Raw genomic sequence first — 27,653 nt, 5'->3', positions numbered from 1 at the left:
TCTGACTGCTAATTGAATCTTTGCTTTTCTGCTGAGGTTTGGAGGTCAGGAAGGAAGAATTAACTTCCTGTTATCTAACAGGCTGATTCATTACCTTCTGCAGAGCAGGACAATTCATAAAAATGCGAGATAATTCTGCTAAGCTGCAGAATACTGGTGACCACACACTTATTTTAAACTTGGCTTTTATGTTGTCTCACTCCTCTGGGTGCCTCCTGATCTGGAGATGCATTGGAAGTAAAAGTGGGATATCCGGGCCCAGTTCTTCTTTATATTCTGTTGAGTAACGCTGATGTTTTCTAGTTTGTGCAATTTCCTCTTTGCATCTCGGTCCAAGCTGGCTATAACTGAATGTAGTCTGAAGTATCTGCAGATGGCATTAATTCCGATCTGCAAGCACAAATCAGTTAAATTGAGCATGGATAGCTAGGTTTTCTTTTCTTTTCATCTTCTTTTACGGGATTGCATTAAAAAAAACTAAGTAGTTGAAATTTCCTGAAGCTGCAACATGAGACAGCAATGATGACAGACGTGTCAAGTAGCAACACCTCCCTGGGATTCCACAATTAACTTTCCTCTTCATGAAGGATCGTGTGTGTGTGCGTGCGTGTGTGTGTGTGTGTTGTAGTTTCACATCATTTCTCTGTCCTGTCTGTTGTCTTCCATCACGGCTGTGCCACCTATTAATTATTTTTGCAGCATCTCAGTTTATCAACTTTCAGCTTGCATCACATCAGATCACAAAGCTTTAAGAGACACAAGGAGCATCTCAACTTAGCAACTTATAATTAGAGAAGCGCAAACAGAAAGTACCTTGGAGCAGTGCTTCTCATAAGCTTTGCCTCAGTATTCCATTTACCACCATCTTGATTTGTTCTTTTTTTTAAAGAACATTTTCTAATTTTGTACATTAAAATTAAAAAAAAGGACAAAAAGACTGGCAGAAATAAGCATGAATTGGTATGACAGACTCAGTATGAAAACCTAAAGTAAATTTATCATGGTTTTACAGTATTTACACATTTAAAATAAAATGTAAAAGGTGATCAAACTGTTTTTTTAAGCAACCAAATTAACCAATATCCCTGCAAACATGAGAAAAAATGAAGAATAAAGTCTAGCTAAATTTAGTAAAGTTACCAGTATAATTGCTTTCATATAAATCTACTTATTTCACATTATATACCCTACAAAGTATTATAAACTTTACTAAACATCTTGCTATGGCTTTGAAGGTAATAGATTATTATTATTACTTGTTTTGGTAATTGTAGTCAGCCTGTTTAGACTGGTTTGTGATCTTGAAACTGGAAAACAGAAACAAAAATTAAAAGGGAAATCTCAGAGTTAACCACTAGCAATTGTTCCTGATTCGTTGTCATCTGGTTCCCAGTACTGAAAATGTTCTCACCTCTCTTTTGGGAAGCGCATCATGAAGCGACGCCTTAATAATGAACCTTTTTGGCTGTTGGTTCATATTCACTCATCATTTTTTAGTTTTCTTTTTTGACACTAGGTAAAAACCTAAAACGTTTATCATTTTCTTTTCTCCTTTAGTGATTTCCCACTTGTTCTATGTGGAGTATTTTTATATGAATTTGCAGCTGTATGTACCATTTTCCCCCTAAAATGATATTAATATAATCTCTGCTCTTTCATCACCTTTCCAAATCTGACATCCGAATTTTGTCCTGTAGGCAAACAGTAAGAACCTGGATGGAAATAACCAGAATTCCTGCTCTGTGCTTCAATCCTTCCAAGTATAGCACCATTTTTGGTAGCAAGTGAAGCTGTGTGGGGGTGTATGAGTGAGTACAAGAGTGAACAAAGAGTGCGTTTAGAGGAGTGAGCTAGATATGGGCATCAGAGAGAAACACTACCGTACAGGAACACGAGCAAACTCTTCCTCTCTTTGCAAATTTTTACAGTAGCAAAAATGTGATCTATTACAAAATAACAAATGTTGACCATAACGTGTGGGACCACCCAGAGATTAGTCCTAGCCCGAATCGTTTACACCACCTTACATGCAAAAAATAAAACTCGTTGAGGTTCTGCGGCTCAAATTTGGTTTTTACACCAAGCATTAATGCCATTTCACCTACACTCAGGCTTGTGACTGTTGAGACAATGTTGAGAGAACATTTTACAGTTTACTGGAACAGAAACCCCCTCCTCTTTTCTGTCTGGATCTGATCCCTTTGCAAGTCCGGTTCTGCTTGTGTAGAAAGTAGACAAAGGTAAATCAAACACCGATGAGATAAGAATCGTACAGTACAAACTGAACAGCAGGATGAAAGAAATCATTGTTTGATGTCCAATATGTCATCTTGATTGCGTTGCCCTTTAAACTTCAGGAAATCCCTCGTCCAGGTGTGTTTTGTGCATGTTTTGGGACTGAGAATGGTGTTGCAATTAATAATAGAATCAGTCGCCTTGTGTGTGTGTGTGTGGTGTGATTTGGCTTCTCTAATGAGGACTGGATTCATCCTTTAGTCTCTGACAGTACGCTGAGCGGGATATGCTGCTCTCCAGCTTGTTTCCATGGAGATACTGAGGAGGTGTAGCTGCCCCCTACCCTCCTCCCACCCCCTTTCTTTTCTGCTGTACATTCCTCCAAACAGTGTTTCTTCATGAGATGGATCTGGGCCAGAGCGTGCCTGTGTGTGTAAAGGAGGATTAACAGTGTGTTAACGGGTGTACCGATACTTTGGGAGTCATTGACTGATGTTGGTGGTGCAATTGTTGTAGTGTTAAGTGATTGTGTTGTGAATACACAGTATGATGGTGTTTGTCGGTGTGTGTCGCACAGCCTGCTTGTGTTATTTCTGCTGGTGGCTAATCCTGAAGCTCTACTGTGGCAAATGCGGAATGAGTGGAGTGAATTACAGAGGATAAATTAAGAAACTGATGTGTGTATGCGCGTGTGTGTGTGTGAGCATCAGATACTTAGGTTAATCAGAGTCAGTGAAAGAAAAAATTTAGTAAGATGGAGACAAAGAAACAAGAAACAGACGATAAAAAGAAACTATATAATTACTCAGGAAATTAATCATCAGTTCTAAATGCTACATGTTGTAGTCTTCTGCTTTTTCTTAGTTTTTGATCCCCTTATCAAGTATTCATATCTGTTAAACTTTTTCTTTGTTTACCTTTTACACCTCAACCACAAACTTCAGTGAGTTTAAATGGGATTGCATGTGATCCTTGGATCCTTGGGATACACATATGCCTGTGAATAGTTAAAGTCCAAGAATTTCTAAAATCTGCTCTAAAAACGCTACATATTTTTATGCTTCACACCACAAATACCTTCATATGCATTAATGCGCACCGTGGAAACCATCTTCGCACTGCCGCAGAAGCTAATATTTACAATTTATAATTCTTATCTATGCTCTTGGGGGTTCAGCCAATCGGTGCCAAATATTTTTGATATGCTCTATTAAAAAAAAATAAGTGGGCAGGCTTTTCTGGAATAATTTCGAATCCACCAATAGGCAGGAGTCTGTACTACTACTGCACCACTGTGAAGAGAAATGGAAGAGATAACATGTTTTTATGATTTCAATACTTTTTACAGGTGAAAATATGAAAATTATGATGGGTACTCATTCATTTTCTGTTACCCCTAAATGAAATCCAGCGCCTTTGTATTTACTATAATAGTATAAATGCAGCTCTTTGCACATGAATCACATTAGTAATGGTTAATGCTCATTCCACACCAAGAGTTATCTGTAAAGCACTAAGCAATCTGAGTTATGCCTAATTATACCTAATTTCACTAATTTACATTCCCATGTTTACATCTATTTTTTTCATGCACTATTTCCTAGTTAATTATCTTTACTTAAATTAGTAAAAAAAACACTTTAAATAACCATTTTAATAGCTGTAAATGAATTGCAGTGTCGAGGCAGTTTTAGGTTAAAAATACTCTAAACCTCAATGCTGTAAATACCTTTGTAGATGTGTTATTTTTTTGATAAAGTAACCACTCTGGGCTGTGAAATCAGAAACAAAATCCAACAGCAGTTGCTTGGAAAGGTGACAAAGGTGACAAGAGATTTCTGCCAGACAAAAGAGGCCACCACAGGGACGCGGCGTGTCCAAAATAGCTGTGAAAAGAATCTTTTTGCTGTGACAGGCTGTTTTAGTGGAGACCTGAACAGAAAGTGCCTGCTGCAGCCTGGCCAGGACAATCCTTGTACCAAATATAATGTTTTTTTATTTATTACTGTAACATTTTTTGTTAATACGATGATTTTCTGAGTTTGAAAGTTAATTCTTAAAACTATTGATAGTATCTGGCAGCGTCATCCATCCATCGTTTGCACAAAGTCAAAGGTTGTGCAGAAAAGTTGTAAAAAGTCTCCTGTGAGTCCCTTAAAATGCAGGCTGGTTTCAAGTCGAGCTATGAAAACTGGTAGACAGGTAAAACTCTGCAAGTTGAACAAAAGCTCTTTTTGGAGGATACTCAACAGGAAATAGGTCTTTTTGGGGCAATTTGAACTTTTTACCTGTAATTTTAAAGGGATATTGATATTATTTGACATCACTACAGTAACAGTTTTGGCTACTTCCTGGTCTTTTGTACGTTTTTTTCTTTTTGTTGTTGTAGATTTTACATTAATAACGGTTACAAAAAAATATACCTCTATATTTTCCTTTTTTTCCAGTAAGGAAAAGAGATCCGCTGCATAAAAAATAAATCTAGTTTCAGTTTGATTGCCATGTTTTTTTTTTGGTTTGTTTTTTTTACTACTGTCAATATACAATGAACCGCTCTCTGTGCAGCTAATAAAATATGCTTAAAAGATTGGCAGCAGTCGTCTCAGTCTCACACTCTGGGGAGCATTTATAGGATCAGTGCAAGTCACTGCAGGAGAAATGCTGTATGTGTGTTTGTGTGTGTGTTTAGACATTAAGAATACCCTTACCCCTCAGACTTGATCCTTTGCCAGTGCATGCTACCTGCTGCGTGTTAATGACCAGAGTGCTCTGACTCACACAGGGCGCCCGCGTCTGCCAGGTGGTTCTTGTCCACACAGGCAATTCAAGGCGCTAATCCTAATGTGTAAAAGCAGCATCCGGTCAGGCCAAACAGGGGGAAGGCTGGTAGCAACGAGCAGGAGAAAACAGAAGCATTGGATGGTATTGAATTGGTGGAAGCTCATATTCTGAAGAACATGGGTAAACAACTAGAGATTGCAAAAGAAGCGTCTTAAAGATATGAACTCAGACCACCTGTGAAAGGCCTTCTGGTTTGACATTTGACAGACGCCAAGTTACAGTTTCACAAAGTGTAAACCGTTTTTTTAGATTCTGTTTCAACTCAAACATCTTCAAAGTGTTATGTCACTCTGGCATAACACTTAAAAGGCTTCCTTTCTGGAAACTCTCCATTATCCATTTAAAATGGTTTGACTTGAGTCTCAGACTCTGCTGGCTCATATTTTTTAAAATGTAATTTAAATCTATGTTTACTGCAGATTTTACAAACATGAATACAAACCTGATGTGGAATCTGAGCTCTGAATGTGTGAGCTGGTTATCCGCTGTATTCCAGTTTGTCCACTCAGAGCTCTTTCAAACCATGTCAGCAAAATATGTGGCTAATGTAATAATTTAGATCTTATCTTTGATCTTTTTAATCAGCACTTCACCACAATCCTCTAAAAATGGCCTAGCTTTGGACTAAAAAATAAGTGAACGACACAAATACAAAGAAACTGATTTAGACAATTGAAAGAAATCCTGACCTTGTAAAAACAAAGTGAAGAAACTAAAACTGACTGAAGACATTTGTATAGCATTATGCTTTTAAATTTTCTGATACAAATATACACAAAGTCTTTAAAATCAATCATTTGGAATGTGTAGTTTTCTATAATCTGAACAGGGTCAAAATTAGGCCGACACTGAAACACTGCTGTAATTGAGCAAGTTTCAAAGAAACCACACACTTTTTGTGGCTGTTATAAAAGCTCTGGCATAATTCTGACTTGATGATTGACAGATCTTATTATGAGAAATGTTACATTTCATTTAAACTGGCTCGTTTCCTGGCCACTCTGCATCTTACTCATTAATTCCTCAAATAGGCACAGGACAGACTAAAAATAGTTCACACTGGAGTTTTGATGGAGTCATTCGAGAAGTTTAACTTTAACTTCTATCCTTTCTGAAGCCAGTTTTGATGATTTATTTATGTTGGAAAGCCATAATTTGTCGGAAAATTGCAGGATTTGGAGATATTACTTCATTTTATTCACTTTGCAGTGTTCAAATATTGCTGACTAAACAAACCCTTAGCATAATGGTACCACCACTTTACTTGACAGTTTGTACATTGTTTATGTAAATGTAAGTCACGGATCAGAATCTGGTCAGAACGTAATAAATTATTATATTCAATGGAAAAAGAAGACATGGACACAAGATGGGGTAAACAGATGGATACATGTTATAGAAATTTGGGACAAAATTGCAATTCCTTTTTATTAGCCTCCCATCTTCTACGTCCCTCAAAATCTGGACTTTTTTCTTCTATTCATGAGCCATGAACCAAGTACGACGCCATATTATAAGACCTTTAAGGAAACATATTAATCGCTACTCATTTAATTGCACAGCACTTAACAGAATCTGCTTGTCAGCTCAGAAAAATGAGCCTTAAAGATTTTGGCTGCACGCTCCGATGTGTCAGGATGCTGAGGTGAGGAGACAGACAACAAAGTCCGACCGCCTGCTGGGTGTGACAGTTTAATTCAAAACTAATTATGGAAAATGCTGAATCTCGTCTAAAGGTTCCTGATATTAACCCATTGACAGAGTGAAAGTGTTGGCATTCTATCTTTATGGAGTTATGGTACGGAGGAGCTTATTTAAAACATTTTTCATTCTCCTCGGGAGGAAATTAAGCTTTAATTCTGGCAAATTTCATGAGCAAATATTGCCTGTTTAGATAGATTCACACTGAGCACTTCAGAGACCGGCCAACACGTTGTAGGATGAGAACGAGAGATGAAGAAAAGCAAATATGTCTCTGCTTTATACCACTTTCTCACAGCCTGTTTAGACACAAAATCTATTTTCACAAGACTCATAAATCAACATGCTCTGTGTGTTTTGATCCAAGATCCCCAAACCTCAGAATCTTCATTTTGAAGTGTTACAGTAAGTCAGGGGGTCCCACTTAATTCATTCTCAAAAACACACACAAACACCCTCCAGGCCTCTTTATTCTTTTATGAATCATGTTTTTTTATTTACATACGATGGATCGCAACGCTGTGTGTACTTCCACAACATGCACCTGTGACTGGGAGCCACAGGCGGTGGGCGTGTAACTCGGCCGCTTTCACCTTCACAAAATCTTGTCTGGGATTTCCCCCTTTTCTTGTCTGAGCTCTGTGACGATCCTGAAAAATGTTTTTCATTTATTTATACTATTAAGGCATTTAGTGCTAAAATACAAGTAATGTGATTGTGATAACTTATTAAACCGTCTTCGAACCGCTATCAATATGACCATTTCTAACACATTTTAAGTATTTTTGCTACTTTTTAATAACTTAGTCATCTATTTAGCACCATAGTTTGCTGCCGTTTAGAAATATTGAGAACATATAGTGGCATAGTTAAAATTTAAGGGACTGTTAAATTGCAGGAACCATGAAGGGGTTGTTAATTAAGTTCCTGATAACGAACATCTCGTCCTAAACTGTGTGCATGGTGGAAGTTGTGATTTTCTTCGAGTCTGGTTCTTTTGTTTTGTGCGCGGTCTTCTGGTCTGTTTCTATTGTATTAGTTGTTTGTAAAGACGAAATGAAAATTTATGAGGAGGAGACTGTAATAAAGTCTGGATCTATCATCTATCAATTGAAAACCGCAGTTCAAAACAAAGCATCTAAATTCTACTACGACACTGCTTGTTCTCCTGAAATCGAATTATATTATTTATTTGCTAAAAGAATATTTTGAAAAATGTGCTAAAGATCTGAAGGAATGGCATTTGATGAAACTTCTATGAAATGTACCTTTTTTTTTTTCCTGGACCCTTTCAGCTTGGTATTTTTGCAGAATTGCATCTTAACAAGCAACACTACCGCCCCAGGCGAGCTGGAAAAAAGAGCAAATAGCGTACAAGTACGTCTGCAGATGGATATAATGGGAAATAGTGCTATGTGTAGAGCACCCAGTTTGGGCTTGTGTCATCTTCCTCTGCAGCATCTTTATTAAAATATTCTGTCGCTGCAGTGCGCTCTTGGTGTCTTTAGAAGAGACAGCTTCTGCTGAATGTCAGACTTTGACAAATCACACTTGAGTGTGACAGTCGCACTGCTTCTTGTGTGCACACATAATAGACTGAGCTTCAGCAGGACAGGAAGTGTTTAAAACTGGATGTAAACTGAGATGTTAATGATTATCTTTTAAAATCTCAGTGTTTACGTCTGAGGGACCTCTGTAATTTGAAGCACATGAAGGACTTGTAGAATAAGTGCAAGTTGCAACGTACGTCGTACACAAAAGTGAGAATGATTTTAATTTGAGCAATGAAAACAGATACTGATGAGGTTCATGTTGTATCATGTTTTCCATATAAACATGCTAACTTCACTGTCTGCATAGGCCAGCAAGAAATGCCCACTGTACGATAACATAGTATAAACGTTTAGGAAAATGTAACCTTCCTGCTGCTTTGATTATTACAATAATGCAAATGTAATTATTCGTTTATTCATATGAGAAATAAAACTGAGCAACCATACGTTATTGTAATATAAAATTGAAGTTTCCGTAAAGACTGATTTCATATATTGGACTAAATGAGTATAGAAATGTTCCTTTTTGTATGTATCTGGTTACGTTATTCATTTTTGCTTCAGTTATATGTGCAGATACTCATGAATTAAGTAGCAGAAATCTGAAAATGCTAAAGGTGGAGGTCTGCCACTGTCTTTAGCATGTGACTCCAAAACAAATTTAACAAAAACATGCAAGTGTTTCCACTTGACAGTGAAATTAGTTTTGGCAAACCGTTTGTAGCCAACATGTCACTTGGAAGAGAGGTTGGCATGGATTCCAGCATCACTTTGTTGTTTGTGTGCTTTTAGTCAAATAAATCGCTGTGGAAAAGAAAGATCACAGATATCAGGACAGAGAATAACTCCTGACTTATTAACGCTATGTGAGAGTATCAGTGAGCCCCAATGTGTTGAGTGCAACATAAAGAATCCCCGCTTTCCATGAGTAAGTAAGAAAACGCTAAGCTCATGGACGGATGGATGCATATAGAAGCTATCGGAAGTGAAAAGAAGCAGAGAAAAATGTCTGAGGAAGACATCTTGCTCATAGTCTGTGGCTCTTATTTTTGGATCCTGATTATGCAGTGACTAAGTAGAGCTAATCATTTGCTGACATGACTAACAGCATTAGTTATTTGCCTGTTTGATACATTAAATTTATTATTCAGACAACGCTTGGTGCAAACAAGCAAGCAAGTAGGAGGAAAGTGAATAGATTTCTGATTCAATCAGTGCGATTTTTCTTTTTGAATCAGTCTGCAGACTCTTAAATATGGTGAAACATGTTCTTATATATTATTTGATCCGTCTTGGAGGACAATAGATCGAAAAATGTACAGAAAGCAACACGTTCAGTTCATAAAAAACAAAACAACCAACAGTTTCAGCTGCACATTTTAATAAAGCAATACAAGTTATTAGTTGGTTAAAGCTTTCATTTCAATATCTAGTGCGATTTTAGGTTTTTAGAACTATATCATGCTCTTTACAAATTATTTTATTCATCCAACACTTCTGGGTTTTCCGTGACAATCTAAGAGATATGCATATTTGACAATGATATTCTCAGTGAAACAGAGGCCACACTGGCAGTTGCAGTCCTCCGTCTGTGTCTTCTGACTGCTAATTCTCTGGTCATTAAAGTTTACAAAGTTACAGGAAAAGGGAGAAGCATATAAAGCAAGAAAAATGCATTTTTCTATGCTGCGTCTTGAAATAAATACCACAGCGTAACATGTTCCAGCTATCTTATTCACATTTCTTGTCAAACTCCAAAGAACACATGCTAGTGTTCGCTTAAGACTTCAACAGACTGATCAGTTTAAAAGCACCATCAGTGGGAGAAAGTATGAGGTTTTTAAAGACTAGCTGAATTTGTTGAGCTCATTTTGTTTAAGATGCATAGTTAGGACATAATAGCACTATTACCTTGCTGTCATGGAAAGCAGACACTGTAAATCTGGGAGGTCATTGGCGAGTAAGATATCTGGGACTCAATCAGTAATGTCAACCATGTAATATTGATTCAATGAAGACTAATTAAAGCTGCTGGAATTTCAAACATACACATGCCACCGTTGCTTTTAATTAAGTTCTGAAATGGGACTCTTAATTAGCAAATGCCCAAACCTAAATGACTCAGATCAGTATCAGGGACAGTACATGCTGATTGGGACATCCCTACTGTTGGTATTTCATTTAAGTGGCATGGCACACACAATCATTACTCCAAACATGCCAAGAGTGTGCCTTGAAATATAAGTGGGTTGATAAATTAATTGTTTATATAAATGATGTGCAAAGTGAGAAAATGTTTATGGGGCCACTGATGAATGAAAGCAAACCAAGAAGCAAGTCTCCTTCCTCTAGGCTTGCAGATGAACCAGCAGCTTTTTCTGTCTCATACGCCGTTGTCGTTGCAAGAGCTCTTGTTGCATTAGAACGAGCACATCGAGCGTGCTCTGAATGCTCCATGGCAGAAAACGGTTTGCCTTGCCATTTACTTTGCATTCTTCTTTCATTCCACTCTGTCATCTATGTTTGCTAAACATGATCAGAGGATACTTTTCCAGAAGCACGCTTGCATTAAAAATGCTAAACACGTGGGAACCGGTGAAGAATACGTGTGGTAATTGCAACGGCATGCTGAAAAACAAGCCGTGCGTTTAGTGGCAGATTGTTGCGAAATGAATCATCTTTTCAGATTGATCTATACTCAAAAAACACAAAAACATGTTTGGAAATAAGTAAACTTAAACATTAAAAAAAGAACTTGACCCAACAGCCATGACAAAGATGAGGGAGCAAACTAAATATTTAACCAGTAATAAAAAGAGGATCCATAAATCTATAGAAAATGTATGAGCTTCGACCATCATCGACTTGGCAGGAGGGTGTTCATCTGTAGGTGCATGAAAAGTGCGTTGGAATGTGCTGTTCAGCATAAACCAACAAAAAAAAAGTGGGAACAAAAAGCTCCAATGCAAAGAAGAGCAATTGAGTTTTTAAAGTCTGAGATGCCTAATACTTTGATTTAACTGTTCAGTAACTGATTGGTAGAGGATGTGGAAGTAAAGGAAGAAACCCGGGAGCTAGCAAGGTGTTCCTACTGAGTGGCCTGTGAGTGTATTTTGGAGACGGTAAAAAAAAAAAAAAGTGTGTCAGATCATTCACAAGACTTAAAACCACACGTGGTACCCAGAAGGGATGTCCGTATTGGGCTTGGAATCCCTATGAAGACATTTGTGAGTAACTGGGATCAGATTCTCGCACTACAATTTTCTGTCACACTGCTGTCTGTGCTTTTATGACTACTGCTCCAGAAAAATGCGATCGGGCATAGAGACTAGTTTAGTAAGGCTGCAACTTATTAAAAAACATGCAATTGGAATATAATTAAGAAATATTGTAACAATGATATCAATTGAAATCACATTACCCTCAATATTTTCCTTTTCTCCCCCATTGTCACCTTGTTCTCTTCACTCTCTCGCAGAAGCGGGCTCAAGGACAGGGCAAATCCATCATACTAGCCACCTGTGTTATTGGAATGCAGAGCATGACCCTTGGAAATAGTGGCCCATCAAACATTGCATCTAAGCAATTCTTTGCAGTGATGATTTTTCAATTTATCCGACCGTCTGTCAGTTTCTGCCGTCTACATATCCAGGGGCAGATCTACTGGGGTGGCTTGGGGTGGCATTTGCCACCTAAAATGAGAGCCTTGTCACCCCTGTTGCCACTCCAGCTGGCGACTATGAATTCAATAAATAGTTATGGGAAATTGGACATTAAGCGCACAAAACTCTTTTTTCCGACGACATTGAATGCAACACAACGTAACCTGACACCTACTGCTGAGTAGTGGGAAGTGTGAGAGAAGGACGGAGCGCGAGGCAGCAGCATTGATGGACTGGACATTACATGACTTATCTTGAGCCACACATGCGCCATTGCTGTCCATTGAGTCAACATTATGTGTGGTCAGAAAATACCACAGTCACACAAAGAATCTGAAAAATGGACGCAATATTTGGTGGTTAATTCAACCCTATGAATTAGATAACAAGAGTTCAGATTTAATAGATGAAAAAAAACATTGAACAAGTGAGCAGTGGGTCAGGTATTCTAGCCTAACTGTTGCTAGCCTCATATTGACTTTGATAACCTTAACATGTGCTGTGCAGTTCGGTGTGTTTAGGTTCCGTTGGCACTAAAACAGGTCAACCCACCCACCAAGTCATCAGCAGAGCAGCTGTTTAAATCAGCTAATCAACCACCGCGGTAGTCAGGCGAAAACTTATTAATAATGACAATATAGACATTAAGCCTGACAACATAATGTAACAGACTGAATGTTCTGTTTTGGTGTTTTTGCTACTTTTTTGTGTGGGAAATGTTTGTTTTTTGGTGTTGATTCCCCTGATGGGTAATCTCTGCTCTATCCGCTCGTTGAACAGTTGTCTGCCCCCCTCTTGCCACCCAATAAATACTTTTCTAGATCCGCCCCTGTACATACCCATCTATACATATGTACTTTGAAGGAGCTTTTTGAAAATACAAAATGTAAGCAGTTCAGTTGCTAAGCGTATTAGTTTTGGAATTTCATGAGATGGTTGAGAAACAGTACAAGTTCCTGATCTTTTCCCCGCAGTAGAGAACATAAGCTATCATTGCCTTTTAATGCTACTGGAGCCTGGAAATGTGTTCCAACATTGATATTACACAATTTACACAGGTTTACTCAAGCAGGATGAGTAGGTTCACAATCACCCGTGTTATCTGATGCGAATGCTATTGGCTATCACATCAGACAGCATACCCCTCACATCAAATGGTAAAAAAAAATAAAATAAAAATTAGAGTCTAAATGTAATTCCTGATTAGGCTAACTGCTTAGGCTCCCATCACACTTGATAGATTCCTCATTGATCAGATGTGGGCTGTGCTGCATGCCCGGCAATTTCCTGGCTCCCATTCTGCAGAGCACAAGGCAAGCAAACGGACACTAAAGAGAGAACATAGGATTCGAAAGAAGAGATGGATGATGGGAGGTTTCCAAACATGGGATACTTCCTGTCCCGGGGTCACCAAAAAAAAGATAGTTTATTACTTTTGAGCAGTTTAAACGTCTGTTTAGATGTTCATGACACTGCGTAAAAGCATTAGTATTTATGCCATAAAAAGAGTAAGCTTGATAAAATAAAAAAAATAAAAATCCAGGCATTGGATTAGGTCCAGATATCTTAACCTTAGAAAACAAGATGTACAAATGCAGATAAGCACACCAAGTAACTAGATCTGCCATCTCAAGGAATACATACGCTTTTACATCAACCTATTATATAAGTAGTTAAATAACATTTTCCTTCTGTGATATTTACACACTTAAAAAAACTAAAGGGAAATGTTAATTAATTTAAGGGGCGCAATGGGATCAAAGCACTCCAGAAGAATAAAATCCCCTTCATTAATTTGACTGTTGATGCAGTGCCACACATCTCCATTAGAGGTCACAAACAATTTACATAAGACAGAGTTCATCTCTTCAAGTTTCTACAAAAATGATCAATAGAATTTTGCTATAGTGCGAAATCCTCTGGAAGAGGCGAACAGCACACTGGGTTGGATGCATTGCTGCAGCCTTGTCCTCCATCTTTCCCTCTCCACATGTGATTAACTCTCTGCTCACTGGTCGCTAAACTCAGCTAAATGCTGCTTTGAGATTAATAGATGGGAGGCCTTTCTGCCAGATGATGTAATAATCGAGGTGGTTTGCTGTTGCTTAGATACGCAGAGACAGCAGAGAAAACACTCAGGCATGATCTGCTCTCTCCATCACCAGTGTTCAGAGACCACTGATGTCCATCTGTATAAAAATGTTTTATGATGGCAACTCCTGGAAGCAGCATGCACATATATTTTGATTTTTAAAAAATATACACTAGCCTGAAACATTTCCTACCTTAGACAAAAGCAGAAACTCATTATTAGAGACTTTATCATTTAAGTTGTCTTGGACGTTTTTCCTTTACCGTCTTCCTTTCTGTGCATAAAAAAAGTTTAATTTTATGATTCATGATTTGAAAAGCAAAAAGTTCAGTCTTACAATCACTCGAATTCCCGCAGCCAGAAAGGGAACACCAGTAACCTGTTGACTTACAGGTCAGTATGTTGTGTTGCTTATGTTGTGCAATAGTGACGGATAAGGTGACTTGTTTCTGCCATGATCTCAATCTTCCACTGGCAATAAGGTCTTTCCTTATGGTTTCATACTTCATGAAGATAATCTGTAAAAATTACTTTTGTAAACTTCAAATCTAAATTCAGTTTAGTCTTACTGCCTTAGACCAGAACAGTCAGAACATTATGTTGATAACGGACAGATTGTTCTTTAGTGTGGGGAAAAAGGTCAGAGGTCTTCTCTTTCCATGACCAGCATAAACAACAAACTGGCAGCACAGCATAATGTGCCATAACATTTTTTAATTAAATAATTTATAACTTTAACCAAGTCATAAACTGTTATATGTAAGAGATCTATAAAATTAAAAGCAGAAAACACAAAATAACAGACACAGGGAACTGAAGAACCAGAAAAGATTCTACACATTTGTAATCCAGACTAAATTGAACTTTGTAGTCAATTTTCAATTTAAATTATTTGAAAAACTACATGTGCTATTTTCATCAGACTGTTCAGCATCTGAAGCATTTATGTTTGAGGAAAAATATCAAACAAAAACATTGCCTTACATTGAAATGTATGTTCTAACCCAGCACATTTTAGAAGTTTAATAATTAGAGATACAGCAGAAATTTTACTATTCTCCACATAGTCACTTTGTTTTCACGTTTCAGTCTCTCTCACCTTTTGCAGCCTCACTGGACAATATAAATGTCTCAACATGTTACTCTGCCTGGCTTCCTCAGATCTCGTACCTTACTGATACAGAAAATAGCCACGTCGTCTTTGCTCAGTAACCATCCCGGTGACGTGTTGTCGGCAGAGCAGCCTGGCAGCTTTGACAGTGTTGCGTTCGCTGATCAGAAAAACAACAGGTTTTTTGGATTTACAAATAACAAACCACCCATCAGGGCCAATCACTCAGAAAACTGTCGCGTTCTTATCGTTGTCCGGTGGTTTCTTGGTGCATCTGTAGTTTGTAATGGTTGCATCACTATGATTATTGATTTTCATCATACAAAAATGGCACGCAGCAGAATCCCACAAGTATTTTCCAACAAAGGACACCCATTTGATACACTGGATGAGTAATGATGGGCCATGATTTCACCACCATCTGCTTCTCTGGTGTTAGCGCTCAACGAGAGACTGCTTATGACCTTGTTGGTGGGGGTGGGAGGGGACGAGGGGTGGCTGTGCCTGACTGAATGGCATGGACTCCTTCTGAAAGCTGTCCATTAGCTGTGTGAGAAACCGATGAGTCAGTGATGCCTTGCCTGCACAGCATCTGCCATAAATTTGGCTGCTAGATTGGCCATCATCATACATTTTTGTTGCTAAAAAAGGCGGTGGAAACGGTTGCTGTCTAATTAGGGAGTTTTCAGCCGAGAGGGCAGGAGATGGAGACGATTCGCTTGAACGGCGAAAAGGCACAGTTGATGGCAAAGTTGTGCCGGTCTCTACTAGTCGTTCCAAACTTAGACATTTTTACTGTAAAAGCAGAAATGTCAAAGCTGTCTGGTAATGTCAAATGAATGGGAGTTTTAGTAACCTTCTACACTAAAATGAAAACCTGCCATGCTTCCCACTTTTTATTATTTTTCTTACAAACCAGAGTTGAAGACATTCATCACAAACTGACATCTTGCATTTAAGGGAGATAACAGACGTAGAGTGTGAGGGATTTCTCTCACAATTTTTTTTAACGCTACCATCCTTTCACTATTACGGCCATGAAAATGACACATACTATTGCTCTGATTGATGGATTCTCATCACATTAAATCTGCCGACGTTCAGCTGATCGCATTCAGCGTTGATGCAGTGGAGGTGCAATTAAGTATTGAATGATATCCAAAGGCAGGCAGTTCAGAGGGACGTGAACTAATCCACCTGCGACTGGAGGGAATTGCAGCAGCGCTGGCAGAACATTAGGCCTCTGCAAAAAAAAAAAAAAAAAAAATAGAGAAACATAAAAACCCTTCTCTCTCTTGATTCTGCTGCAGTTCCATCAGTCACAACATCCGGCTATTAACACAAAAATTAGGTCACGATTACACATATTGTTAAGTAAGCTAATTACTGGAGAACAATGACAAATCATTGAAAAGGTGCCACACTACTGTATTATGTATTATTGTAAGTGCTTTGACATTTGATTCTGCTTTAATTATAAGGAGGCCTTCTTGTTAGATGATGCCACAGTTGTTGTTTAGTGATTATTTACAGGCAGTCAAACCACCAGGATAAACAGGAGAGAGTTAAGAGTAAAGGGCATTTTTCTTTGTTTCCCTTTCACATAGTAGCAATTGTCATGAGGCAGACGAATGCCAGCACTCAGTCACCGTGCCATTTGCAGCTCGATTTGTTTTATAAGCAAAGCGCTGCATGTAAGTGGCATTTCTTCAAGCAAACAAAACAAGAGAACAATTCTGGTACACTGTTTCCAAAGAACCAGACTTCTAATACAACAGATCATCGCTTATTTACCATTTTTATGGAATATAACTTCAAATTATTCACAGATTTTTTTTAGTAGTGCATATGTAAAATATTGTCATTTAGGAAGGTGAAATACCAGGTGCAATGCTATCTGACACAAAGCTGCAGGCACACCATTAGTTTTCCTTTGTAAGACTGTGGCTGTTAGCTTCAGCGAAAGTGTTTCCACTGAACGTAATAATACATATTAGGTTATAGTTTGTGTTTGACCTATTAAGATAGGCAGTTGTAACTTTGGATTTCATCGTGGTCCCTAACTCTCATGACAGCACATTGCAGTGCAGGGTTAGGGTTAGGGTGGCCCGCCAGTGCTTTATAAGCCTGGCGGGCCACCAGGCTTTACACGTGTCCCCACCAGGCTAAGCATTGCTTATTTATTTAAGTTTTTTTGTTTTTTGTTTGTATTTTTAAGACTTTATAGTTGGTGTTCAGGTATTAATCTTCCAATCTCTCAATAACACATAATTATCAAGTGATATTTTCAAATATCCTGTCAACTTTAAACATTTTTTTCATTTAAAAACACGACGTGCCGCTGGATGAACGACTGCCGTAGCGCCAAACCACCGGGCTTAGCAAGTTTTCTGGAGGAAACCTTGGAAATGTAAAAATAGGGGACAAAAGTTTCAGCCATAAAAAAAAAAAACAACAGGAGACATTAAGAATAAGACAAATTCCAGCAGAAGACTATGTCAAGTTTTAACTTTGAACCTAATGTACCACTCAGAAATGTGTGGCCAATTTCTGATTTCCTGGTTTTGTAGAGTTCTGACCTTCTAGTCCAAATTTTAGCAATTTCCAAATTGTGTTAAACAGCTATGATGAGCTGCATTTTATTTTTCAAGGAATAGAAAAGTGTGGATAAATCTCAATCTCTATCATTGTTGCAATTTCATAATGATATGTCTGCCCTAGAATAAACAGATTATCCTTTAGGATGATTGTATGCTTAGTCTAGTATATGTAGCTGTGCATCAAGAGGAGGAAAATCCTTTTTTTGTTTCAAACCATTTATTTAGTCAGACTTGGCATTGCAGTATTTATATATCAGGCCCACACAAATAGTGTCAACAGTTCCTAGTACTTTTCTCCTTCTGTCAGTGAGCTGGTCAATAGACCACAAACACACAGAAAAACAAAACACACCTTAAAAAAGAGAGACAACACCTGTACAGTGTTCTAATGGTCCTATGTTTACTGTTGGTGTCCATCGCTGCTGTCTCCCAGCTTCCCCAGAATCTATTTTTTGCTTCTCAGGGGATGAGAAGGGCTTCTCAGCTGTCAGCCGAGGTCAGCGGCATGTGTGTGTTTTTATCTCTACTGCAGCTCTGACAAGGTTTTTACTTTTTGAATCCTCAACCTTAAGTCTTTAGAGTAACATCAGAAAAAAATAAAATAAGTTCTATTTCACCTGCAGAGGTAACGTGTTGCAGAGTTAAACCCTAAGTTTATGATCCAGCCAAGGTGCCGTTTGATCTTGACGAAAAAAGGTGCAACTTCTAGCTAAATTCAACAAATGGAAGCATGCTCAAAGTCTGATGCCTCAAATTTCTTCTGATATCAATTTGACTTAATATATGTGTGACGTATGGCGAGGTGCGATTAATTATAAAAGTCTGTGCCACCTTTTCTGGCACATTTAGCATGTTTTTATGGCTCATTAATGTGCCAGACGGCTCAGTGAGTACCACAGCATCACAGAGCTTAATTATCAGGAGGAACGGTATAATCTGTCGAGATAACTGATTTGGACATGTGCTCCCCATACCAGATATATTTTGGTCTGTACCGACTTTAAAATCCCCCATTGTTGTGGTGCTCCGTTATACTTTGTGTGGTACTCATCTGTTACTTCATCACATCTGTTGGAATGCTCAACAGATACATGCAGTGTTGTGAAATCGCCTTGCAAACTGTCTCCCTGTGAAATGTTTGGTGTTACCTGGCAACTAGTTTGCATTTTGTTAAGGATACACTGACATTCACAATAAAATAGATTTTTCAGCTAGGTTTTTTTGAACTCCTGGTGTGGGTGTTTGAGTACTGAAAACAAACATGGATGCCTGTTTTTGTGCCCTGACTACTCCAGGAAAAAGAGTTTAGTCAGCTGGGAGAAGAAATATGAAGAGTTCACACACAGATATATTAATCACACACATAAAACTCTTTGCTTAAAATTATTAGCTTATAGAGGCTCGGGGGTGGAATGAGAACAATAGGAATTCTTACAATTTAATCTATGCTGTCTACTTGCTGTGTATTTTTGACGTATTTGCTCCAAAACGGTTTTAAGGCTTCTATAAATTTGAATTTCCCATGCTTTTAAGAGTTGCTCATTCATAGTATTGTCTGTATAACCTTGGTTTCAAAGCAAAGATTTAGCTATTTTCTTCTAACGCAAGTTCCGAGCAAACGTTTGTTCAACACTATTTTAAAAAAAGCTAATATTTCAACACAAACCAATTACTCATTTGATTCAAATTTAATTCCAGTAAGCTATAAAAGTGTAGTACATAAACATATTCTAAAATATATTATATGGTAATGTCACATTCAACTAAAACTTAGATAAGCCTTTACACATTTGTTTAGGATACAAAGTACGACAACATTAGACTGTATTGTTAGCGTCTTGGTGTGGTTCATGAACAAATCTTTCAGGATGCAGCTATCCCTAAACTTTCTTTAAGCTAAAGCTCACAAACTTATTATCTGTCACACGGCTACCATACCGATAACTTCATTATTTGTCACGGAGAAAATTTGCAAGAAGTCACCATGACCGCCAAATGGCATGATAATAGATTCAGAGCAGGAGCTGATCTGCCTGCGAAGGTAATTAGCTCCACATCCTGCTTTTACTTTCATTAGCAGGGTGTCGTCATAGCATGCCAACTCTGAGACAGACAAACAAGAGCAAATTAATAAGACTCTAAATTTGAGCCGACTTTCATCGTTACATACTTTTCAATTTATATTGGAAAAATAAACTTGGAGGGAAAGGGGGTCATTTTGAAACTTTAAAGGTAAAACATGAAGGCATTTTTAATCTAAATGTTTGAGCTGGATGTCATACTGTGGAGAATTTTGTGTTCTTATCTTAAATATTTTATATATCCAATAATATATATTATTATTATTGGATTTACATACATAAATCCAATAATCCATAGCTCAACAAAGGTCTTGTAATACAAATAGAGGCTAAAAAAGTCAATGTTTCCTCTTTCTGTAGTGTCTGTGTATTTGGTGACATAAATAATCCTTTTGCGGAACAATCAAGTAAAAGGATTATGGAAACCATCAAACCACTGCAAAACTACAAACACCTTTTCCTCTGAGAAGCGGTGATGAAACAGAGATCACATTAAAACCTTATTAAGCCAGTCATGCTCCAAACTGGATGAGTGCTTGGAAACCAGAACCAAAGTTACGGATACAAATTTTCCAAGTTCATACAGAAAAGCAGGCATCTAATTTAGTTCTTTGAAAAGAAAATGAGCAGGGTATTAGACAGAGGTCTATTACTGGCATTGAGATATACCAAGACTATGAAAAGCTGTGTTTTCTGAATAAAATGTTATTTTATGTGGTCCCACTTTAAAACCTTAGAGAATTTTTTTAAATTGTATTAAACATGGACTACCTACCCCTCTTACATCTGCTGCTACGCACTGGTTGAAAAAAACCTACTGCTTCGAAATAAATCATCTCCAGTCAAACAAAACATCAAAAGTGATAGGAAGCACATAAGTCCGGGTTTCCCAAAATTCACGTTCACAAATTGAATCGTGAGCTTTATTAAAAGGAATCAGACGAACATTTAAATCTATGACTGGTAAAATAGTCAACACTTTTTGTTTGGTTTGATTTTGGTGAGACTATAGTCAATACTATGCATAATACTGAATGTATAGTCAAATATTGTAATCTGACTAAAAGTCTCTGCAGGTGTTTTGACCCGGTTAGATCTACCATCACATATTTGCTCTAAAACTTAAAACATTATGCAGTTTACCAAACTAATGACAAATAACATTTTCCTGTTGCCTCTGTGTTAATTCTAGTTTTGGTAAATTGAGCTTTTCCTCACTTTTTACCGACTTTCTTCTTAATTGTTATCTTTTGGTTTTCCTTGAGGGTAGTTTGAACCATGCTGTTGCCTTTGGGGATATTTCATCTCTCCTGATCCTCGATCCCTCGAGTTTTTTGTCACAAACAGGCTGCGGAAAGTCCTCTAATCCTTCTGTAAAAGCAACCATTAAAAAAATTAATGGTGAAGGCAGGGGAGACATCATTGATCTTACCGTCACTGAAAGTACGTTTATGCACGTGTATTGCTGAAAATGAGGCCTCCCAAATTAAATTAGACCTATATTTTTTACATAATTTATGTACATAGTGTCCTTGAGATACAGATAATTCCCTTGGCTGCAGTTTAAACCATTTTCAGACACCCATTAGCCAAAAACCAATAGGAAATAAATCCCAAGATATGAAGAATTCACAGCCTGATGCCCACAGCTTTTAAAAATGCATAAGGCTGCAGGTGGTTTATTATTGTAAATATGCTTTAAGGAGCAAAATAAAGAATAATACATTAATTATCTCTTGATCATTGATTGTAATGTAACAATACATATTTAGACTAATATTTTATCAAAAGCATCTAATAAATAAATTCAGGTTTTTAAGGTACATGTTTTTCAAATGCTTCCTGTAAAGAGCTTTGGAGATTTAAGCATAAGTAGCATGTTTGGTATTAGAAAAGCTGCTGTCCCCATTTGTGTATATTAGATTGCAGATACTTTTTCCAAAAAACATTTTCAAATTCTGAAAGTTGAAAATGCAAAAGTGCTTTATTGCTTTCGACACAGAGGTTGAAAGCACCAAAAGGAAAAAGTAGAGCAACAGTAGTTTATTTAGCCTTCCTGTTACCGTGTTTTCTCACTATCTCACAGCATCTTGACATGCAGTAAAAAAATATGATTCCAATATCCACCATGCTTCCTTTTAAGTCTGTGTGCTTCCTTTAGCTCTATTATGTCAATGGACTACTGCAAATAGTAGATTTTTTATTTTTCACTGGACAACATCAACATCAAAAAGGTGTCATTGCGTCCTCATAGCACTTACTATCGAGCATTGACTCATCAGAAAAAAAAGATTACACTCTTATGTTTATGACCAGCCTGTCAATCGTCAGCGTGGATTGAGCTGAAAAGTAATAAAATTCTGGTAACCAGCCAATTTCTCAGTGCCTCTCTGAAACCACTCATTACCTGAGTGTGCAATGTGCTCTGAATTTCAGGCGTGGCTTTCTGATTTTGTCGAACTTTCAACATGGAATAAGTCTTAAATGTTTGCATTTTATGTGATAGTTTTAAAAATCTGTGTTCCAGTGGTCCGAACGTCTAAATTAATCAAAAAAAAGATTAATGAAAATCAATGAAGAGAGCTGTCCAAATGTTTGCAATTTGAAGTGCGCTTTGTTTTGACTGCGATGTGCAAAGTCTTTGCAGGTATACTTGTATTAATTCTACTGTTCATATTCAGTTCTATAATACCTATTATTATTGCCATCTCTGTGATAAAAGACAAATGTCTGAATGACAGAATACTATGGCTTCAAGAGACTGATGAAAGCATTAATCTTACTCAACCCATCCCTGAAAGGGACTTTAAAGGGACGCGGCTTATACTCTCCTCCATGTAGCTGTCAGAACGCTGTAGGGGAAAAATGTTGCTTGTGAACGAGGACAAGGATTGTAATCGGGATTGATTTGTATTCGGGGTGCGTATTTAAAATGCAGAACGCCTGTTGAACTGCTGTGTTTGTTTAGAGATTTGTACGTTTTGCTCCATGTGCCCTGATTAATGAGAATGTTGCACTTTTTGCATACATTTACATATTAAAAACTTCCTCCTCTACAACTTAATTTAGGACGGCTGTAATGAGTTGATATTATCACTACGTAGAATGGCCCAGTGTATATTGAATGTTCAAAGAAATAGTTGCCAATTTATGCAAAATGTGTTAAGTAGTGTTGCATAAGTGCGTTTCGTTTAAAACAGTTATCAATTGCCATCTGCTTCGCTATGTGAGAGAGAAATACATCAAGAAACATGAGTCTGAGTCTGAGTCTGAGGATGGAAAACATGTCTGTAGGCTCTCACAGACTCGCTCTTGTTGACTCCATAAGGTGAGAATGACTTCCAGTGGGTTTACCAGCATCTCAGCTTCACACAATTAGAGCTTATGTGGCACCTTTTTATCGCCTATAATGCAACATGAGGAGATATTTTTGACACTCCAGGCCCACCAACAGATTGTTCATTCTCACTCTCTTGCGTCACAACCACAGGATGTTAAGACAGACGAAAATAAAAAGAAACATCACACTTTGAGGGGAATCACATTTAGGTTTTTGTAATATGTGTGCTGTTTTGCTTTCCTCGCTTTACAGATCAATTCTTGAAGGATGTCAGTCACCTGCCGAGGGTCGACTTTCTACCATGCCTGTGATGTCGTATGCACAGAAAGTACAAAAACTTCTGTGAGAGATGGATGTAAAAAAAAATCTAAATGGCAAAACAACTGTGCACATAGGGGCACACTACAATTTACTATTATTTTGGGGATTTTTGTAAGAAATAAATGCAAAAACTGAGTTTATCATAGGAATAATTTACATATATTCAAATATTTAAATTGCTCCCACGCTGCCGTGTCTTATAAGTGACTCAGTTATAGTTGTTTAGTTAATTGTTTATGAAAAAAATCCTAAAATTTTATTGGAGATTGTGTGGCTTGTATCAACATCCTGAAATATTTTTTCAGCGATTACAACTATTTCATGTTGTAATGGTGGAACTCCATTACTTTGGTCTTTACAGTGAACACAGAAATGTTATGCGGTAACAATTTAATGAAGCGTGTTTTACAGCACCCTGGTCCTTTGAGTGCAATGGATAACCCTGATGTCTTATAATAACAATTGCGCAGGTGTGCTAGAAATCCCACGTGGGATTTCTCACACAATAGCACTAACCTCTTGACAATATTAGGCTGGAACTTGGCACATAAAAACCATAATTATAAACATAACAAGACAGCTGGGCAGCCAGGTTTGCAAGCTGACATTATTATTAATGGCATTCACCCTGATAACGGCTCATTAATTACTAAACAGGACGTCGTTTATTAGCAGTGAAGTTGCTGGAAACACCGTCTTTCTTAAGGAACAAGTCAATGACTTGTGCTACTTTAAAACATTAGATGGACATCTCTATACAAATCGTAATTTCACTTTTCTATATTTAATGGTTATTTCATAAATGTTTATGACAAACTAGTAATTGTTCAGATAAATAGAACGGCACTGTTTTAAAGCTTCCTTTTCGAGATTGAATGAATGATATTTATATATTTTTATGATTACTGACATCTCATTATAACGAGGGGATCAACACTGTCACGACAGTCGACCGACTCTCTTTTATCAGGCTGTGACAGTCGTGGGTTGAGCATGTGTGTTAAAATTTTGCATCTGGATGGATAAATAAGTCTTCCTTCTGGCTGCCGAGCCTAATTTTTGACGCCACAGTGTAAAAAATAATTTATTGATCTTTATCTGAATAATTTAGCAGACTAATTAAATTCAAGAACAACAAAATAGAGCAGTACAAATCAAAGCTGCTTGGCACAGTTTGCACCAGGAGCCCTGCAGCTGTTACTGTTTACATGGTACTGACACTACAGTGTTGCCTTTGAGATTACGGTTCTTATTAAACCATGACTGAATGAAAATTTGATTATTGTGGGGTTTCCCTCCAGACAAGATTTTCTGTATGAAAATGTTGGACTTACTTTTGGACTACGGATCTACATAATCTTAAATCTAGCCAACATTATTGCAGGGCATTACATTAAATTATGTGGCTCACACGCTTTTCCTGTGTAACACTGTTTAAACAAGTTTAAAGGTTTTCATATCTGTTGCAACGCTTGGTGTGTGTGTGTGTGTGTGTGTTTGATGTTTTGCCCATTTGAGGTTCACAACACAGCATTTTCTAATGAAAGTCATGGGCTCCCCTCAGCCAGCTCTCTGACTGTCTCAACTCCCACCAGAGTGACAGATGGAGCGACATGGCAAAACAACACAGCGCTACGTCGACTAACAGAACAACATAAGATGAGCATACTGTACAACTGGTATGACTGTGTAACGGAGGTGGAGAGCAGGAGATTATTAAAATGGCACCGTTCCGTTTCATGTTACCATTCTTCTCTTGGAAAATGATTAATGTAATTGCAAAGTTACTCAATTTTACTAAAATATAAGATGAGTTAGAATTATTTTACAGCATTATGTAACTTATTGTATATATAAAAATTGAAGACAAATTCTTTCTCTAGAATAAAAATGGTCTCCAAACATCATAGATCTGGTGGAGAGCTTTGATTTTCTCTTACTCTGTTAAAAACTGGTCGTAATTTTCACCGTTATCAAAGTCAGAATCAGTTGCTAACTCATTTAAAATGAGTTAGCAACTGATAAACTGATTATTTTCAATTAGGTGAAGCTGTTCTCTTGCAATTACATATAGGTCACTTTAAGTTACTTGTCTTGGAAGACAATATGCTCATATTGGTGCAAATAATCATATTGCACCAATATGATTGTTTGAAAAAAAAAAAAAAAATCACAACTGATTCTGCCCATCAGAATCAGCTGAGTCACATAAATTTCACCTAATTGTACGCATTGCCAGTGGTGGTTTTTGACATACTTCTTATAGGCAGTTGCCCAGGCAGGCATAACAAAGGGTAGGCAGATAAAAATATATATAGACAAGTTGTCTGCCATCTATGCTCAGAACAAGTTTTTTTTTTTTTTTTTTTGCTTTATGCAATGGCATTCAGTAAATGCGTAAGAAAGAGTGGGTGTATCCATGTGCCTGGAAGTTAGTCCGGCATGTTGCTGAGAGAACAGGAAGACGTGGTTATGTGTTTTGTGTTTGCTGATGATTTCCTGCATTTGGATTGGGATGGGGGCACAATAAGGGATTGGCCTAATTCATGCAAGAACAGTTATAGTATATTGCCTATGTTGATTTTAACTCATTGCCAGATGTTTTTCTGAGGTGGAGCTTTACTGGTTGAAATCATCACAGAGCGACGGGAAATTATCAACTTCTTCCTGTTGTTCTACACATTTGTCACATTTGGTCGCGTACTTTTAGGAGATCCAGAACATTTTGTACATTGTGACTTGGCAAAAAAATGCTGTCTGAATCATGTTAGCAGTCTGGAAGCCTTTTGTTACTCGGTTCGAACAAGGCCACCGTGCCAGCTGGTGAGGAGGTTAAGATGGGGAAATATACATGCTGGGTTTTGCTCTCAACAGTGACACCTTATGTGTGTAAGCACATGCTGACCTGTCGCTGAGGTGCCTCAGTTTTCCGTGTGTGAATTACAGAAAGGGAACAGACTCTCACCAGGGCTTTTTGTCTCCATTTATTTTATACAACTCATGTTTAAAAAGGCTTGCATGTCATGCCGTCATTTGCTTTGTTTTGTTTCTTGTTTGGATATTGCACCAAAGTGATCTTTTTTAAATTTATTTATGCGTTTCTGATTCTTGGAACTAGCTTTCTGTAACTGGTGATCTTTGGCACATCTTTAGCATACTGTAATATGTCACACTTGATTAAGTAACAACACCAAACAAGTTACTTGTCTTGGAAGACAATATGCTCAAGGTGCATAAAAAGCGTGCATATACTTTTACTGTATACATTTGCAGAACTTGTACTGCCTGCTCAAAGAACTGAGCAACCCCCCCCCCCAAAAAAAAAAATCAAAATTAAGATGATGTTGTGAAAAGTGAAGTTGTAATGTAGCACTGCAGATGTTGAATGGTCTCAGAAAATCTGATTTATGCGTTACGGAGTGAAGAGCACTGTTAATGAGCTCGTTCCAGGGTTATTATGGGGCTTTATGTGCATGTGATTATTGAGTTAAGCATCATATTAATTGAGTGAATTTTTAATGCTGCTCTGCAGAGTTTCGTAGGATGAACATAGTTATGGATAACTACAGTCAGAGGACTCTGGTTTTTTTTTTTTTTTATCTAAATTTTGAAGAGTTGGTGATTATTGCTAAAAATCGGTTCACTTATTACCTTGGCATTTTCATAAATGTTCAACTTTGACTAAATTTATAGGGTCCACCTTAAAATGTAACAATCTTGCTAACTTAGCTTTATACTGTTGAGAATATTTGCTCCCCATAGTGTGAAAAATATAAAATTTTTCTTTATTTAGGACAACACCCACCAATCAGCAGAAGTAAATCTTTATTTTTTTGGCATTAGGGGTCTTCACTCTTCCTTCAATGCAATCAGACAGGAAATCGGTAGAGAGACTTCGGGGGTGCAGAGAGACAGAAGGTCCTAAGGTCAGGAGTCAATCTTTGCATGGCCACAATGAGGACCAATCTCCCCAGCACACATGGTCCATGCTGTGCAATATGCTGCCCTTCCTCTGGTTTTATTGTATAATTCTCTTTTCTGTGAATAAAATTATTTAATTTAGCTAACTGTTATTTTCACAAAGTCCTGAAAATGCAACGGCTTTCAGTTTAAAGA

General features: G+C 37.6%; 1 protein-coding gene and 1 long non-coding RNA gene across 12 annotated transcripts in view; one reads left to right on the top strand and one right to left on the bottom strand.

The window, feature by feature from the left end:
• dlgap2b (discs, large (Drosophila) homolog-associated protein 2b) overlaps nt 1–27,653 on the top strand; it is an 89,588-nt gene that overhangs the window by 12,625 nt on the left and 49,310 nt on the right. The gene's annotated exons all lie outside the window — the stretch shown is intronic.
• Nucleotides 12,408–27,653, bottom strand: part of LOC103457359 (uncharacterized) — a 57,807-nt gene continuing 42,561 nt past the window's right edge. Inside the window, exon 5 of the long non-coding RNA XR_014085574.1 lies at nt 12,408–16,438. This is a non-coding gene — a long non-coding RNA (uncharacterized LOC103457359). The remainder of the gene's footprint in view (nt 16,439–27,653) is intronic.

The sequence above is a fragment of the Poecilia reticulata genome, chromosome 21 (genome assembly GCF_904066995.2).
Source record: "Poecilia reticulata chromosome 21, P_reticulata-male-v2, whole genome shotgun sequence".
Taxonomy (NCBI): Eukaryota; Metazoa; Chordata; class Actinopteri; order Cyprinodontiformes; family Poeciliidae; genus Poecilia; species Poecilia reticulata.
Note: the sequence above shows the minus strand (reverse complement) of the source record. Positions and strands in the feature narration are given on the sequence as shown.